Source organism: Lygodium microphyllum, chromosome 24 (assembly GCF_053477565.2).
Source record: "Lygodium microphyllum isolate KBCC chromosome 24, Lygodium_microphyllum_v1.1.10, whole genome shotgun sequence".
NCBI classification, from domain to species: Eukaryota; Viridiplantae; Streptophyta; class Polypodiopsida; order Schizaeales; family Lygodiaceae; genus Lygodium; species Lygodium microphyllum.
In genome coordinates this window covers 106598690-106604975 of record NC_141158.1, presented here as the reverse complement: position 1 = coordinate 106604975, position 6286 = coordinate 106598690, and positions in this window count along the sequence as shown.

Here is a 6286-nt window from a genome sequence, read left to right as displayed (position 1 = left end):
CCTATATTTGCAATTTCCCATACCAATTTTCTTTCCAATTAACCCCATGGCCGTTGTGTAACTAATGGAGGTATGCAAGTTACCATGGCCCACTCATTAGCATCAACATCTATAATAAGAATGGAGAGTAGTACCACCGCATATTCTTGTTGCTACTGCTAAGATTACCATTTCAATAGTGATACAAACAAATGTACTACATCCCGACCTTGAAAATACTGCAAAAGAGTAGTATGACTGTTGCAAAAATATCTCGATTATTCTATTAAGTTGGCTTGAACATTTGAATTAACCATGATTATTAGTCCAAACCAAAATTCTCTTGGATTCCACATTACCTATGTAACCTTGTAAAATAACATTGTTATAAAGACGTACGAGGGCCTGCATAATACTTTGTTATACTAACTGAGAAGCACGAGGAGTTAGTTGATGGACAAGTATCTACCACCTCTATTGCCATCAAGGAGTCATCGAAACTCATAAGCTCTTGTGCTAAAGTACCAATCATGTCAGTCATATGAACATGTAGCTTACTGAAATCAATCTCTCTTATAATGCTCATAATATCTTTTGCCTTCTCATATTGATATAAGGTATGGTTCAATGTATACTCTGCTCCCATTTCATAAGAGTCCCCTTTGTAATCATTACCATGAATATCTCCAGCATTAGGGTCATCGTAATCTCTTATTTGCTTTTCTTTACTTTGGTTCTCCCATTTTTACAGTGCATTCCTGTAGTACCTACTATCATAAAATTGGTCAAAAATTTTGCTAGAGAGCTTCGATTGACAAACTTTTTAATTCAAATTGAAGCATACTTTGCACTCTTCAAATAGAGTGCTCAACATTGTAATTTTTATTATGACAAAAAAGCTATAATAACCCAAATTTGTGTAATAGAAACTGTCCAAGACTTGTCCCGGTTTGAAAGAAATTGTGGGTGACATATAAGTCTAATTTTGACCCTGTTTAACCCTGTAGGTTCACTGTTTGAGCCAAGGGCCCACTCTAGGATATTGAGGTGCCTATATATGATGTATAGGAAGTAATTAAAGACATGTGCCACCTGTCTTTAGTCTTGGAAATACCCCGTTTACCATTGTAAACCCTGTTTCCACCTATATAACTTGTAGTGAGCTGAAAAGCAACCTATGAACCACTGTATGGCTAAAAATAGACCTGAATCTTTAGTGATAGAGCTATCTTCAATCCTCCACATGTTGTACCTCTTACTAATTGATGAAGGTTGGGTCCTCCAATTTTAGCATTCAATAGCTTCCATAGCTCACATAGACTCACATGAAATTCATGGCTTTAATGCTTGAACTTCCCAATGAGTAATCCTAACATTTGGAAAACAGTCGACTACCTTAAGCCTTTAGAAATGGGAAATTGACAGGTTGATGAATCCCCCAAATCCAAGCTTATGGTGTTCAAGAGGCCTTCACTGCTCCCATCCTTGCAAGGTCTTTATAAATCTCTACTATAGACAAGGTTCTTGATCTCTAAAAGGCAAAAGCCCTCTATCTTTAAGAACTCTTGGTGAAGAATTAATGGTCCTTGCTATTCATGCTTAACCATAGAATATTGAAGCTCAAGAAGTGAAGGATTTGGCCTAATGTTGGCTTGGATGGATAAAAAGAAGGTTGTAGGTGATCCTTGTAAACATTTAGAATGGATTAAGAGCTTCCAATCAATGACATTTAAGTCAAATACCCATGTTGTCCATAGTTCACCATATCTAGGTTTCCCAATGCTTCAAAATAAGAGAAATACTTTCCTTAGAGAGGAATAATGGCTTCCCTAGCTTGTTGTTGCCGTGAAGTAAAATGCCATTGATCATATGTAATTGATGTCCTTTGCTTCAAATATTGGAAAGAATTAAAAAAATGATTGTTGCCTTGTATATTACAACAGTTTTGGAGAAGTCTATTGCTCAATGTAAATCAATAGCCTTCAATGTGGCCCCTTGAAGCTCCAATATCAATATATGCTTGGTTATAATGAATTAAATTTATTGTTGCCCCGTATATTACAACATCAATGGAGAAGTCTATTGCTCAATGTAAATCAATAGCCTTCAATGTGGCCCCTTGAAGCTCCAGTATCAAAATATGCTTGGTTATAATGAATTAAATGCTTGTAATGCCTTCAATTTCAAGAATGGCTACTACTATTCATGAACTGTAAAGGCCTTTTAATAAAGCATACTCTTCAAGCTATAAGTTTAAGGCATGGAAGAGGAAAGGGGTAGTAGTAGGGCTTCAAAAGGAAGCATAAGCTTCGTTATAAGTTGCAAGTCATGAATTAATCCCTAGCCCATGATCAAGCCTCCATCCTGCACCTGGCATCATCAGTGCAGATATGTCTTGCTACTTAGCGTGTAGCTCTAGCTCTAGTGTTGACATATTGGTACTCGTTACACTCCTAAAGCAATAAACTCTTAGACTACAAGGTGTTGATAAACAGAAGTGGCCATAACAAGGAGATTAGAGGCTTCTTGCATCCATGGAGGTTGAAGCAAAGCTTGAGGAAGAAGGGGAAAAGCTTTCTTTAAAAAAATAGTGAAGAGTTTTAGCCCTTTTTTACTCTAATAACCCTACTTTACCCCAAAGTACCTCCAGAATGACTTGTATTTGAAAGATGTGCTAATGTCTTTAGTGACTAGCCTCTAACTTTGGTCCAAGACTCCATTAATGCTTCTTGGCTTGCTATACCATTGGTCACTTAGATGCTCCATGTCATACCTATACTTGTACTTGAAGGTACTTAGATTTTCTAACTAGAAATTGGAGAAAATAAACTTAAGAAGAAATTAGAAATGGATCAAAGACATAGCTCTAATACCCCTCGTCATGAAAGGAACTAGGAGAGAGAAAGACAAGAAATAGAAGACTATAGGACGAGAGAGAAATATTGTAAGAAGAGAGAGAAAGAGGAAAGAGATGAGAGAAACACTAGGAGAAGAGAGTGAAAAATAGGAATAGGAAGGAGAAGGTAGCCATGAAAGCTATAGGAGAGAGATGGAGGAAAGTGACTTGATATAATATTCAACTTGTCAAAAATAACAAGTCCTAACACTTTTTATACCTACCCATGTGACAAGTATTATCTCCCTTATTTTCCACTATTTTGTATCCTTTTTTCCATCCCTTACATGCTTGTATTCCTTTAACCATGTTCTTTAAACAAAATGACAACTATGGCATGAATTCAAGTAATGGATAAATGGCCTCAAGAAACAAGCAAACATAATAGGCATCCATTTTGTAAGGATAATAATAATAACTAACCCATCATGAGACATGATCATGCCTCTCAATACAACAAGGTGGGTAAATGAAGAAACACACATGGTGTTCCCCTTAGAATACAGAGGTAGTGTTGGGGGTTAAAGGGTACCAATGCTTAGTTGCATACATTTGCTTTGTACACAATGCCTATACACCTATACATTGTAGGTCGCAGTTGCCCATCACTATCACTCAATCCTTTATTTTTTCCCTGACAATAAAATAAGGGAAGACAAGTCACACATTATGACTATTGGAGTTCCCACATACCATCTTGCTCTATCTTGCTTGAACCTCCATAGTTATTACTTCCTCTTTCTTTTGCTTGTGCTCTCACTCTTGCTCCACCTTTCAATTGGTATCAAAGTGGGTATTCAAGGAGCTTCACCGACATTCATTTTAGCTTGGGAAGAGAGCTTCATTCATAGTTTTCATGGCAACCATTCAATGAGGTTTGAATTAGTCATGTTGCTTCTCCAATCAAGTTCACACCTTCCAATAGTAATTATGGTCTTCCTTTGGAACATTTGAGCACTCCCCATTGAATAAATGCACTTCTAAGCAGTCTACAACATCCCCTAGATAGCTAGCATGAAGTGCACATGTTATCTTGGTTGTCCCTCCTCAGTCCTCTCTAGTCCCACTTCAGCTCTAGGTATTGTTTGAGCTTGATAAACATTGGCATTTTCGTGGGGGCACTTGTGGCTTGTCCTTAAGCACCTTTTGAAGAGATTGAAGTTAGCCATTGCTCAATGTTCAAGACAAACTTGCTTTATACTATTTGGATAGAAAGTATTTACTTGGTTAATGCTCTATTGATGCTTATGGGACAAGTTTGTTGTCCTTGGATGATGTATTGATGCTCGGGAAAGGCTTTTGGATATGGTAGAGCTTGAATGGCCATGTCATTGAAGGGTTCATTGTTGTAATACCATGTGGGCAACAAGAATACATAGTGACTACTCATGTATTGAATGCCTACCAATGCTTTGGGTATGGTAGATGGATGTATTGATGCTTGTCATTGATTATTATGCTTAGATATGCTTACCTTGAGGTCTAAGTCTTGGATTTGAGCTCCTTTGGATACATACTTGCAGTGGCTATTTGCTTCAACGATTTCCCATTTACAAGCTTGAAGGCTTATTCTGGATATATGCTCTCAGATGTATTGCTTCATGTCTTTGGGCACTTAGATGTTATGAGAAACATGTATCGTGCTTTGCTCTATTGTTGGACATTTTAGATTTGCTTCCATGGGAGCACTTTGATATTTTCATTGTTGAGCTTGGACTCTTGAGTTAGTGGGAGACTCTTACATGCTTATTGGTTTATGTATACACAATCCTTGTTATAGACATTGATGTTTGTGGGCTGATTTAGCTTTGGTTTGTAAACCCATTACTTCCTCCTGTCAAATGGGTTTAATAACTTTGGATGCATACTTGGTTATGTACTTGAGCTTCATTGTTCATATATAGTGAGTTAGTTGTTGATTGGTGAATCTATATTGCTTTTGGAGATCTCTTATGCTGAGTTGGCTTATGTACATGATACTTTTTGCTTGGGATTGCATCTATTATGTATCTCACATCTTTGGGTCTCTAGTAACGTTTGATACCTTTGTGGTTTTATGCTCTATCTTGCATTGCTAGTTGCATTGCATATCTTGGTTGCTACCCTAATATTCCTAGCAAAGGAAGTTTTGTGTATTTGGACTTTTGCCTACAGTTATATGCTCATTTACTATAGTTATATGGATAGCCATGTTGAAATTTAGTTTTGAATAGTTTCTTTGAGAGCAAACACTTGTATTGTATACTCTGCTACTAATTGCTTGTAGATAGTAATGTATTAGCTTAGTATTCCTCTTGTTATATGCTTTTCAACTCGGTTGTGGGGTATTACGATAGTTGGTACTCTCTTTGGTTGGCAAACATAATGGTTAGGGTTTCAAAATCTAAAAAATGACAATGCTTTATTCAACATAGAGAACTTGTATTGATTTAGTCATGTATTTATACCATTATCTGTTTGTATCTTGATGATCATGCTTATAAAAGGCCACTTGGTCATATGAGCAATTCCCATATGAGGGTACTTCGCAATGGTACCCCTACATCATGCATAGCATTCTATTTTATCATAATACTTTGCATTACCCCTTGTCTCACCATGCAGTGATATTGTGTTAATGTGAAATAAAGCACTTTGGGTGGGAAAAACGCCATGTATGTAGGCATGTTTACAACACATAATCATAATGGCATTCTTTTATGGTAGACACCTAAGGTAGATATTTCCTAGTTGTACCTCTTCACCCTAGCTTTGCACTAGTTTTGTTTATGGAGGATGCTACAATTTCCTTTTGGTAGGTTATTGGGCAACCAATGTACACCCATTAACTTGCATTGGCTACTTTGGGGTGAGATCTTTTAGGATCACAAAGGAGAGTGGAGGCATGACTTACCATCTTAAGCACAATACTTTTTGGGTGTGAGAGGGGCTGTTCAACCATTAATTTTAATTATTTGTGCTTGAATCTTAACTGTCATGCATTAATCCATGTTTTAGTATCATTAAAACAAGCCCAAAAGTAGTTAATGGTAAACTACAAAAAGTAAACATCTTACTTGACAATAGGACAAATACACCCCAATTCTTTATAAATACGAGTCTGTGTTTAGTGCATCTAAATCCCTCATTCTACATCAACAAGGTTGCAGCTCTCTACTTGATATTAATGTCCACATCCCTTCCCAGAGGATATTACTTTGTTCATGGATGCTTCACTAAGTGCATATTGACCTTGGTATTACTATTACTCCTATACTGCATTCGGATTCTATGAGTGATATTCAATTGGCCAAGAATTTGGACTTCCATGCGAAGACAAAGCACATTGAGGTACACCATCACTTCATCAAGGAGGTGGTAGAGGACAAGTCAGTTGAGCTTGTCAAGATCTCAACTGATGAGAATCTTGTA